The following is a 14,345-nucleotide window of genomic DNA, read 5'->3' as shown; positions in this document are numbered from 1 at the left end:
TATCCAATATAAATAACAGAGTATCCAATATAAATAACAGAGTAACCAATATAAATAACAGAGTAACCAATATAAATAACAGAGTAGCCAATATAAATAACAGAGTAGCCAATATAAATAACAGAGTATCCAATATAAATAACAGAGTATCCAATATAAATAACAGAGTAACCAATATAAATAACAGAGTAACCAATATAAATAACAGAGTATCCAATATAAATAACAGAGTATCCAATATAAATAACAGAGTAACCAATATAAATAACAGAGTAACCAATATAAATAACAGAGTAGCCAATATAAATAACAGAGTATCCAATATAAATAACAGAGTAACCAATATAAATAACAGAGTAGCCAATATAAATAACAGAGTATCCAATATAAATAACAGAGTAACCAATATAAATAACAGAGTAACCAATATAAATAACAGAGTAGCCAATATAAATAACAGAGTATCCAATATAAATAACAGAGTAGCCAATATAAATAACAGAGTAACCAATATAAATAACAGAGTAGCCAATATAAATAACAGAGTATCCAATATAAATAACAGAGTAACCAATATAAATAACAGAGTAACCAATATAAATAACAGAGTGTCCAATATAAATAACAGAGTAGCCAATATAAATAACAGAGTAGCCAATATAAATAACAGAGTGTCCAATATAAATAACAGAGTAGCCAATATAAATAACAGAGTATCCAATATAAATAACAGAGTAACCAATATAAATAACAGAGTAGCCAATATAAATAACAGAGTAGCCAATATAAATAACAGAGTATCCAATATAAATAACAGAGTAACCAATATAAATAACAGAGTAACCAATATAAATAACAGAGTAGCCAATATAAATAACAGAGTATCCAATATAAATAACAGAGTAACCAATATAAATAACAGAGTAACCAATATAAATAACAGAGTAGCCAATATAAATAACAGAGTATCCAATATAAATAACAGAGTAACCAATATAAATAACAGAGTAGCCAATATAAATAACAGAGTATCCAATATAAATAACAGAGTAACCAATATAAATAACAGAGTAGCCAATATAAATAACAGAGTAGCCAATATAAATAACAGAGTAGCCAATATAAATAACAGAGTAGCCAATATAAATAACAGAGTATCCAATATAAATAACAGAGTAACCAATATAAATAACAGAGTAGCCAATATAAATAACAGAGTAGCCAGTATAAATAACAGAGTAGCCAATATAAATAACAGAGTAGCCAATATAAATAACAGAGTAACCAATATAAATAACAGAGTATCCAATATAAATAACAGAGTAGCCAATATAAATAACAGAGTATCCAATATAAATAACAGAGTAACCAATATAAATAACAGAGTATCCAATATAAATAACAGAGTATCCAATATAAATAACAGAGTAACCAATATAAATAACAGAGTAGCCAATATAAATAACAGAGTATCCAATATAAATAACAGAGTAACCAATATAAATAACAGAGTATCCAATATAAATAACAGAGTAACCAATATAAATAACAGAGTAGCCAATATAAATAACAGAGTAACCAATATAAATAACAGAGTATCCAATATAAATAACAGAGTAACCAATATAAATAACAGAGTATCCAATATAAATAACAGAGTAACCAATATAAATAACAGAGTAGCCAATATAAATAACAGAGTATCCAATATAAATAACAGAGTAACCAATATAAATAACAGAGTAACCAATATAAATAACAGAGTAACCAATATAAATAACAGAGTATCCAATATAAATAACAGAGTAACCAATATAAATAACAGAGTAACCAATATAAATAACAGAGTAGCCAATATAAATAACAGAGTATCCAATATAAATAACAGAGTAACCAATATAAATAACAGAGTAACCAATATAAATAACAGAGTAGCCAATATAAATAACAGAGTATCCAATATAAATAACAGAGTATCCAATATAAATAACAGAGTAACCAATATAAATAACAGAGTAACCAATATAAATAACAGAGTAGCCAATATAAATAACAGAGTATCCAATATAAATAACAGAGTAACCAATATAAATAACAGAGTAACCAATATAAATAACAGAGTAGCCAATATAAATAACAGAGTATCCAATATAAATAACAGAGTAACCAATATAAATAACAGAGTAACCAATATAAATAACAGAGTAGCCAATATAAATAACAGAGTATCCAATATAAATAACAGAGTAACCAATATAAATAACAGAGTAACCAATATAAATAACAGAGTAGCCAATATAAATAACAGAGTATCCAATATAAATAACAGAGTAGCCAATATAAATAACAGAGTAGCCAATACAAATAACAGAGTAGCCAATACAAATAACAGAGTAGCCAATACAAATAACAGAGTAGCCAATATAAATAACAGAGTAGCAAATATAAATAACAGAGTATCCAATATAAATAACAGAGTAGCCAATATAAATAACAGAGTAGCCAATATAAATAACAGAGTAGCCAATATAAATAACAGAGTAGCCAATATAAATAACAGAGTAGCCAATATAAATAACAGAGTATCCAATATAAATAACAGAGTAGCCAATATAAATAACAGAGTAGCCAATATAAATAACAGAGTAGCCAATATAAATAACAGAGTAGCCAATATAAATAACAGAGTAGCCAATATAAATAACAGAGTAGCCAATATAAATAACAGAGTAGCCAATATAAATAACAGAGTAGCCAATATAAATAACAGAGTAGCCAATATAAATAACAGAGTAGCCAATATAAATAACAGAGTAGCCAATATAAATAACAGAGTAGCCAATATAAATAACAGAGTAGCCAATATAAATAACAGAGTAGCCAATATAAATAACAGAGTAGCCAATATAAATAACAGAGTAGCCAATATAAATAACAGAGTAGCCAATATAAATAACAGAGTAGCCAATATAAATAACAGAGTAGCCAATATAAATAACAGAGTATCCAATATAAATAACAGAGTATCCAATATAAATAACAGAGTAACCAATATAAATAACAGAGTAGCCAATATAAATAACAGAGTAGCCAATATAAATAACAGAGTAGCCAATATAAATAACAGAGTAGCCAATATAAATAACAGAGTAGCCAATATAAATAACAGAGTTGCCAATATAAATAACAGAGTAGCCAATATAAATAACAGAGTAGCCAATATAAATAACAGAGTAGCCAATATAAATAACAGAGTAGCCAATATAAATAACAGAGTAGCCAATATAAATAACAGAGTAGCCAATATAAATAACAGAGTAGCCAATATAAATAACAGAGTAGCCAATATAAATAACAGAGTAGCCAATATAAATAACAGAGTAGCCAATATAAATAACAGAGTAGCCAATATAAATAACAGAGTAGCCAATATAAATAACAGAGTAGCCAATATAAATAACAGAGTAGCCAATATAAATAACAGAGTAGCCAATATAAATAACAGAGTAGCCAATATAAATAACAGAGTAGCCAATATAAATAACAGAGTAGCCAATATAAATAACAGAGTATCCAATATAAATAACAGAGTATCCAATATAAATAACAGAGTAACCAATATAAATAACAGAGTAGCCAATATAAATAACAGAGTAGCCAATATAAATAACAGAGTATCCAATATAAATAACAGAGTAACCAATATAAATAACAGAGTAACCAATATAAATAACAGAGTAGCCAATATAAATAACAGAGTATCCAATATAAATAACAGAGTATCCAATATAAATAACAGAGTAACCAATATAAATAACAGAGTAGCCAATATAAATAACAGAGTAGCCAGTATAAATAACAGAGTAGCCAATATAAATAACAGAGTAGCCAATATAAATAACAGAGTATCCAATATAAATAACAGAGTAGCCAATATAAATAACAGAGTATCCAATATAAATAACAGAGTAACCAATATAAATAACAGAGTATCCAATATAAATAACAGAGTAACCAATATAAATAACAGAGTAGCCAATATAAATAACAGAGTAGCCAATATAAATAACAGAGTAGCCAATATAAATAACAGAGTAACCAATATAAATAACAGAGTATCCAATATAAATAACAGAGTAGCCAATATAAATAACAGAGTATCCAATATAAATAACAGAGTAACCAATATAAATAACAGAGTATCCAATATAAATAACAGAGTATCCAATATAAATAACAGAGTAACCAATATAAATAACAGAGTAGCCAATATAAATAACAGAGTATCCAATATAAATAACAGAGTAACCAATATAAATAACAGAGTATCCAATATAAATAACAGAGTAACCAATATAAATAACAGAGTAGCCAATATAAATAACAGAGTAACCAATATAAATAACAGAGTATCCAATATAAATAACAGAGTAACCAATATAAATAACAGAGTATCCAATATAAATAACAGAGTAACCAATATAAATAACAGAGTAGCCAATATAAATAACAGAGTATCCAATATAAATAACAGAGTAACCAATATAAATAACAGAGTAACCAATATAAATAACAGAGTAACCAATATAAATAACAGAGTATCCAATATAAATAACAGAGTAACCAATATAAATAACAGAGTAACCAATATAAATAACAGAGTAGCCAATATAAATAACAGAGTATCCAATATAAATAACAGAGTAACCAATATAAATAACAGAGTAGCCAATATAAATAACAGAGTATCCAATATAAATAACAGAGTATCCAATATAAATAACAGAGTAACCAATATAAATAACAGAGTAACCAATATAAATAACAGAGTAGCCAATATAAATAACAGAGTAGCCAATATAAATAACAGAGTATCCAATATAAATAACAGAGTATCCAATATAAATAACAGAGTAACCAATATAAATAACAGAGTAACCAATATAAATAACAGAGTATCCAATATAAATAACAGAGTATCCAATATAAATAACAGAGTAACCAATATAAATAACAGAGTAACCAATATAAATAACAGAGTAGCCAATATAAATAACAGAGTATCCAATATAAATAACAGAGTAACCAATATAAATAACAGAGTAGCCAATATAAATAACAGAGTATCCAATATAAATAACAGAGTAACCAATATAAATAACAGAGTAACCAATATAAATAACAGAGTAGCCAATATAAATAACAGAGTATCCAATATAAATAACAGAGTAGCCAATATAAATAACAGAGTAACCAATATAAATAACAGAGTAGCCAATATAAATAACAGAGTATCCAATATAAATAACAGAGTAACCAATATAAATAACAGAGTAACCAATATAAATAACAGAGTGTCCAATATAAATAACAGAGTAGCCAATATAAATAACAGAGTAGCCAATATAAATAACAGAGTGTCCAATATAAATAACAGAGTAGCCAATATAAATAACAGAGTATCCAATATAAATAACAGAGTAACCAATATAAATAACAGAGTAGCCAATATAAATAACAGAGTAGCCAATATAAATAACAGAGTATCCAATATAAATAACAGAGTAACCAATATAAATAACAGAGTAACCAATATAAATAACAGAGTAGCCAATATAAATAACAGAGTATCCAATATAAATAACAGAGTAACCAATATAAATAACAGAGTAACCAATATAAATAACAGAGTAGCCAATATAAATAACAGAGTATCCAATATAAATAACAGAGTAACCAATATAAATAACAGAGTAGCCAATATAAATAACAGAGTATCCAATATAAATAACAGAGTAACCAATATAAATAACAGAGTAGCCAATATAAATAACAGAGTAGCCAATATAAATAACAGAGTAGCCAATATAAATAACAGAGTAGCCAATATAAATAACAGAGTATCCAATATAAATAACAGAGTAACCAATATAAATAACAGAGTAGCCAATATAAATAACAGAGTAGCCAGTATAAATAACAGAGTAGCCAATATAAATAACAGAGTAGCCAATATAAATAACAGAGTAACCAATATAAATAACAGAGTATCCAATATAAATAACAGAGTAGCCAATATAAATAACAGAGTATCCAATATAAATAACAGAGTAACCAATATAAATAACAGAGTATCCAATATAAATAACAGAGTATCCAATATAAATAACAGAGTAACCAATATAAATAACAGAGTAGCCAATATAAATAACAGAGTATCCAATATAAATAACAGAGTAACCAATATAAATAACAGAGTATCCAATATAAATAACAGAGTAACCAATATAAATAACAGAGTAGCCAATATAAATAACAGAGTAACCAATATAAATAACAGAGTATCCAATATAAATAACAGAGTAACCAATATAAATAACAGAGTATCCAATATAAATAACAGAGTAACCAATATAAATAACAGAGTAGCCAATATAAATAACAGAGTATCCAATATAAATAACAGAGTAACCAATATAAATAACAGAGTAACCAATATAAATAACAGAGTAACCAATATAAATAACAGAGTATCCAATATAAATAACAGAGTAACCAATATAAATAACAGAGTAACCAATATAAATAACAGAGTAGCCAATATAAATAACAGAGTATCCAATATAAATAACAGAGTAACCAATATAAATAACAGAGTAACCAATATAAATAACAGAGTAGCCAATATAAATAACAGAGTATCCAATATAAATAACAGAGTATCCAATATAAATAACAGAGTAACCAATATAAATAACAGAGTAACCAATATAAATAACAGAGTAGCCAATATAAATAACAGAGTATCCAATATAAATAACAGAGTAACCAATATAAATAACAGAGTAACCAATATAAATAACAGAGTAGCCAATATAAATAACAGAGTATCCAATATAAATAACAGAGTAACCAATATAAATAACAGAGTAACCAATATAAATAACAGAGTAGCCAATATAAATAACAGAGTATCCAATATAAATAACAGAGTAACCAATATAAATAACAGAGTAACCAATATAAATAACAGAGTAGCCAATATAAATAACAGAGTATCCAATATAAATAACAGAGTAGCCAATATAAATAACAGAGTAACCAATATAAATAACAGAGTAGCCAATATAAATAACAGAGTATCCAATATAAATAACAGAGTAACCAATATAAATAACAGAGTAACCAATATAAATAACAGAGTGTCCAATATAAATAACAGAGTAGCCAATATAAATAACAGAGTAGCCAATATAAATAACAGAGTGTCCAATATAAATAACAGAGTAGCCAATATAAATAACAGAGTATCCAATATAAATAACAGAGTAACCAATATAAATAACAGAGTAGCCAATATAAATAACAGAGTAGCCAATATAAATAACAGAGTATCCAATATAAATAACAGAGTAACCAATATAAATAACAGAGTAACCAATATAAATAACAGAGTAGCCAATATAAATAACAGAGTATCCAATATAAATAACAGAGTAACCAATATAAATAACAGAGTAACCAATATAAATAACAGAGTAGCCAATATAAATAACAGAGTATCCAATATAAATAACAGAGTAACCAATATAAATAACAGAGTAGCCAATATAAATAACAGAGTATCCAATATAAATAACAGAGTAACCAATATAAATAACAGAGTAGCCAATATAAATAACAGAGTAGCCAATATAAATAACAGAGTAGCCAATATAAATAACAGAGTAGCCAATATAAATAACAGAGTATCCAATATAAATAACAGAGTTGCCAATATAAATAACAGAGTAGCCAATATAAATAACAGAGTAGCCAATACAAATAACAGAGTAGCCAATACAAATAACAGAGTAGCCAATACAAATAACAGAGTAGCCAATATAAATAACAGAGTAGCAAATATAAATAACAGAGTATCCAATATAAATAACAGAGTAGCCAATATAAATAACAGAGTAGCCAATATAAATAACAGAGTAGCCAATATAAATAACAGAGTAGCCAATATAAATAACAGAGTAGCCAATATAAATAACAGAGTATCCAATATAAATAACAGAGTAGCCAATATAAATAACAGAGTAGCCAATATAAATAACAGAGTAGCCAATATAAATAACAGAGTAGCCAATATAAATAACAGAGTAGCCAATATAAATAACAGAGTAGCCAATATAAATAACAGAGTAGCCAATATAAATAACAGAGTAGCCAATATAAATAACAGAGTAGCCAATATAAATAACAGAGTAGCCAATATAAATAACAGAGTAGCCAATATAAATAACAGAGTAGCCAATATAAATAACAGAGTAGCCAATATAAATAACAGAGTAGCCAATATAAATAACAGAGTAGCCAATATAAATAACAGAGTAGCCAATATAAATAACAGAGTAGCCAATATAAATAACAGAGTAGCCAATATAAATAACAGAGTATCCAATATAAATAACAGAGTATCCAATATAAATAACAGAGTAACCAATATAAATAACAGAGTAGCCAATATAAATAACAGAGTAGCCAATATAAATAACAGAGTATCCAATATAAATAACAGAGTAACCAATATAAATAACAGAGTAGCCAATATAAATAACAGAGTAGCCAATATAAATAACAGAGTATCCAATATAAATAACAGAGTAATCAATATAAATAACAGAGTAACCAATATAAATAACAGAGTAGCCAGTATAAATAACAGAGTAGCCAGTATAAATAACAGAGTAGCCAATATAAATAACAGAGTAGCCAATATAAATAACAGAGTATCCAATATAAATAACAGAGTAGCCAATATAAATAACAGAGTATCCAATATAAATAACAGAGTAACCAATATAAATAACAGAGTATCCAATATAAATAACAGAGTAACCAATATAAATAACAGAGTAGCCAATATAAATAACAGAGTAGCCAATATAAATAACAGAGTAGCCAATATAAATAACAGAGTAACCAATATAAATAACAGAGTATCCAATATAAATAACAGAGTAGCCAATATAAATAACAGAGTATCCAATATAAATAACAGAGTAACCAATATAAATAACAGAGTATCCAATATAAATAACAGAGTATCCAATATAAATAACAGAGTAACCAATATAAATAACAGAGTAGCCAATATAAATAACAGAGTATCCAATATAAATAACAGAGTAACCAATATAAATAACAGAGTATCCAATATAAATAACAGAGTAACCAATATAAATAACAGAGTAGCCAATATAAATAACAGAGTATCCAATATAAATAACAGAGTAACCAATATAAATAACAGAGTATCCAATATAAATAACAGAGTAACCAATATAAATAACAGAGTAGCCAATATAAATAACAGAGTATCCAATATAAATAACAGAGTAACCAATATAAATAACAGAGTAACCAATATAAATAACAGAGTAACCAATATAAATAACAGAGTATCCAATATAAATAACAGAGTAACCAATATAAATAACAGAGTAACCAATATAAATAACAGAGTAGCCAATATAAATAACAGAGTATCCAATATAAATAACAGAGTAACCAATATAAATAACAGAGTAACCAATATAAATAACAGAGTAGCCAATATAAATAACAGAGTAACCAATATAAATAACAGAGTATCCAATATAAATAACAGAGTATCCAATATAAATAACAGAGTAACCAATATAAATAACAGAGTAGCCAATATAAATAACAGAGTATCCAATATAAATAACAGAGTAACCAATATAAATAACAGAGTATCCAATATAAATAACAGAGTAACCAATATAAATAACAGAGTAGCCAATATAAATAACAGAGTATCCAATATAAATAACAGAGTAACCAATATAAATAACAGAGTATCCAATATAAATAACAGAGTAACCAATATAAATAACAGAGTAGCCAATATAAATAACAGAGTATCCAATATAAATAACAGAGTAACCAATATAAATAACAGAGTAACCAATATAAATAACAGAGTAACCAATATAAATAACAGAGTATCCAATATATATAACAGAGTAACCAATATAAATAACAGAGTAACCAATATAAATAACAGAGTAGCCAATATAAATAACAGAGTAACCAATATAAATAACAGAGTATCCAATATAAATAACAGAGTAACCAATATAAATAACAGAGTAGCCAATATAAATAACAGAGTATCCAATATAAATAACAGAGTAACCAATATAAAGAACAGAGTAACCAATATAAATAACAGAGTAACCAATATAAATAACAGAGTATCCAATATAAATAACAGAGTAACCAATATAAATAACAGAGTAACCAATATAAATAACAGAGTAGCCAATATAAATAACAGAGTATCCAATATAAATAACAGAGTAACCAATATAAATAACAGAGTAACCAATATAAATAACAGAGTAGCCAATATAAATAACAGAGTATCCAATATAAATAACAGAGTATCCAATATATATAACAGAGTAACCAATATAAATAACAGAGTAACCAATATAAATAACAGAGTAACCAATATAAATAACAGAGTAGCCAATATAAATAACAGAGTATCCAATATAAATAACAGAGTAACCAATATAAATAACAGAGTAACCAATATAAATAACAGAGTAGCCAATATAAATAACAGAGTATCCAATATAAATAACAGAGTAACCAATATAAATAACAGAGTAACCAATATAAATAACAGAGTAGCCAATATAAATAACAGAGTATCCAATATAAATAACAGAGTAACCAATATAAATAACAGAGTAACCAATATAAATAACAGAGTAGCCAATATAAATAACAGAGTATCCAATATAAATAACAGAGTAGCCAATATAAATAACAGAGTAACCAATATAAATAACAGAGTAGCCAATATAAATAACAGAGTATCCAATATAAATAACAGAGTAACCAATATAAATAACAGAGTAACCAATATAAATAACAGAGTGTCCAATATAAATAACAGAGTAGCCAATATAAATAACAGAGTAGCCAATATAAATAACAGAGTGTCCAATATAAATAACAGAGTAGCCAATATAAATAACAGAGTATCCAATATAAATAACAGAGTAACCAATATAAATAACAGAGTAGCCAATATAAATAACAGAGTAGCCAATATAAATAACAGAGTATCCAATATAAATAACAGAGTAACCAATATAAATAACAGAGTAACCAATATAAATAACAGAGTAGCCAATATAAATAACAGAGTATCCAATATAAATAACAGAGTAACCAATATAAATAACAGAGTAACCAATATAAATAACAGAGTAGCCAATATAAATAACAGAGTATCCAATATAAATAACAGAGTAACCAATATAAATAACAGAGTAGCCAATATAAATAACAGAGTATCCAATATAAATAACAGAGTAACCAATATAAATAACAGAGTAGCCAATATAAATAACAGAGTAGCCAATATAAATAACAGAGTAGCCAATATAAATAACAGAGTAGCCAATATAAATAACAGAGTATCCAATATAAATAACAGAGTTGCCAATATAAATAACAGAGTAGCCAATATAAATAACAGAGTAGCCAATACAAATAACAGAGTAGCCAATACAAATAACAGAGTAGCCAATACAAATAACAGAGTAGCCAATATAAATAACAGAGTAGCCAATATAAATAACAGAGTATCCAATATAAATAACAGAGTAGCCAATATAAATAACAGAGTAGCCAATATAAATAACAGAGTAGCCAATATAAATAACAGAGTAGCCAATATAAATAACAGAGTAGCCAATATAAATAACAGAGTATCCAATATAAATAACAGAGTAGCCAATATAAATAACAGAGTAGCCAATATAAATAACAGAGTAGCCAATATAAATAACAGAGTAGCCAATATAAATAACAGAGTAGCCAATATAAATAACAGAGTAGCCAATATAAATAACAGAGTAGCCAATATAAATAACAGAGTAGCCAATATAAATAACAGAGTAGCCAATATAAATAACAGAGTAGCCAATATAAATAACAGAGTAGCCAATATAAATAACAGAGTAGCCAATATAAATAACAGAGTAGCCAATATAAATAACAGAGTAGCCAATATAAATAACAGAGTAGCCAATATAAATAACAGAGTAGCCAATATAAATAACAGAGTAGCCAATATAAATAACAGAGTAGCCAATATAAATAACAGAGTAGCCAATATAAATAACAGAGTAGCCAATATAAATAACAGAGTATCCAATATAAATAACAGAGTAACCAATATAAATAACAGAGTAGCCAATATAAATAACAGAGTAGCCAATATAAATAACAGAGTATCCAATATAAATAACAGAGTAATCAATATAAATAACAGAGTAACCAATATAAATAACAGAGTAGCCAATATAAATAACAGAGTAGCCAGTATAAATAACAGAGTAGCCAATATAAATAACAGAGTAGCCAATATAAATAACAGAGTATCCAATATAAATAACAGAGTAGCCAATATAAATAACAGAGTATCCAATATAAATAACAGAGTAACCAATATAAATAACAGAGTATCCAATATAAATAACAGAGTAACCAATATAAATAACAGAGTAACCAATATAAATAACAGAGTGTCCAATATAAATAACAGAGTAGCCAATATAAATAACAGAGTAGCCAATATAAATAACAGAGTAGCCAATATAAATAACAGAGTAGCCAATATAAATAACAGAGTAGCCAATATAAATAACAGAGTATCCAATATAAATAACAGAGTAACCAATATAAATAACAGAGTAGCCAATATAAATAACAGAGTAGCCAATATAAATAACAGAGTATCCAATATAAATAACAGAGTATCCAATATAAATAACAGAGTAGCCAATATAAATAACAGAGTAGCCAATATAAATAACAGAGTATCCAATATAAATAACAGAGTATCCAATATAAATAACAGAGTAACCAATATAAATAACAGAGTAGCCAATATAAATAACAGAGTAGCCAGTATAAATAACAGAGTAGCCAATATAAATAACAGAGTAGCCAATATAAATAACAGAGTATCCAATATAAATAACAGAGTAGCCAATATAAATAACAGAGTATCCAATATAAATAACAGAGTAACCAATATAAATAACAGAGTATCCAATATAAATAACAGAGTAACCAATATAAATAACAGAGTAGCCAATATAAATAACAGAGTAGCCAATATAAATAACAGAGTAGCCAATATAAATAACAGAGTAACCAATATAAATAACAGAGTATCCAATATAAATAACAGAGTAGCCAATATAAATAACAGAGTATCCAATATAAATAACAGAGTAACCAATATAAATAACAGAGTATCCAATATAAATAACAGAGTATCCAATATAAATAACAGAGTAACCAATATAAATAACAGAGTAGCCAATATAAATAACAGAGTATCCAATATAAATAACAGAGTAACCAATATAAATAACAGAGTATCCAATATAAATAACAGAGTAACCAATATAAATAACAGAGTAGCCAATATAAATAACAGAGTATCCAATATAAATAACAGAGTAACCAATATAAATAACAGAGTATCCAATATAAATAACAGAGTAACCAATATAAATAACAGAGTAGCCAATATAAATAACAGAGTATCCAATATAAATAACAGAGTAACCAATATAAATAACAGAGTAACCAATATAAATAACAGAGTAACCAATATAAATAACAGAGTATCCAATATAAATAACAGAGTAACCAATATAAAATAACAGAGTAACCAATATAAATAACAGAGTAGCCAATATAAATAACAGAGTATCCAATATAAATAACAGAGTAACCAATATAAATAACAGAGTAACCAATATAAATAACAGAGTAGCCAATATAAATAACAGAGTAACCAATATAAATAACAGAGTATCCAATATAAATAACAGAGTATCCAATATAAATAACAGAGTATCCAATATATATAACAGAGTAACCAATATAAATAACAGAGTAACCAATATAAATAACAGAGTAGCCAATATAAATAACAGAGTAACCAATATAAATAACAGAGTATCCAATATAAATAACAGAGTAACCAATATAAATAACAGAGTAGCCAATATAAATAACAGAGTATCCAATATAAATAACAGAGTAACCAATATAAAGAACAGAGTAACCAATATAAATAACAGAGTAACCAATATAAATAACAGAGTAACCAATATAAATAACAGAGTAACCAATATAAATAACAGAGTATCCAATATAAATAACAGAGTAGCCAATATAAATAACAGAGTATCCAATATAAATAACAGAGTAACCAATATAAATAACAGAGT

The sequence above is a fragment of the Saccoglossus kowalevskii genome, chromosome 20 (assembly GCF_978046115.1).
Source record: "Saccoglossus kowalevskii chromosome 20, keSacKowa6.1, whole genome shotgun sequence".
Lineage (NCBI taxonomy): Eukaryota > Metazoa > Hemichordata > Enteropneusta > Harrimaniidae > Saccoglossus > Saccoglossus kowalevskii.
This window is presented reverse-complemented; position numbering follows the sequence as displayed.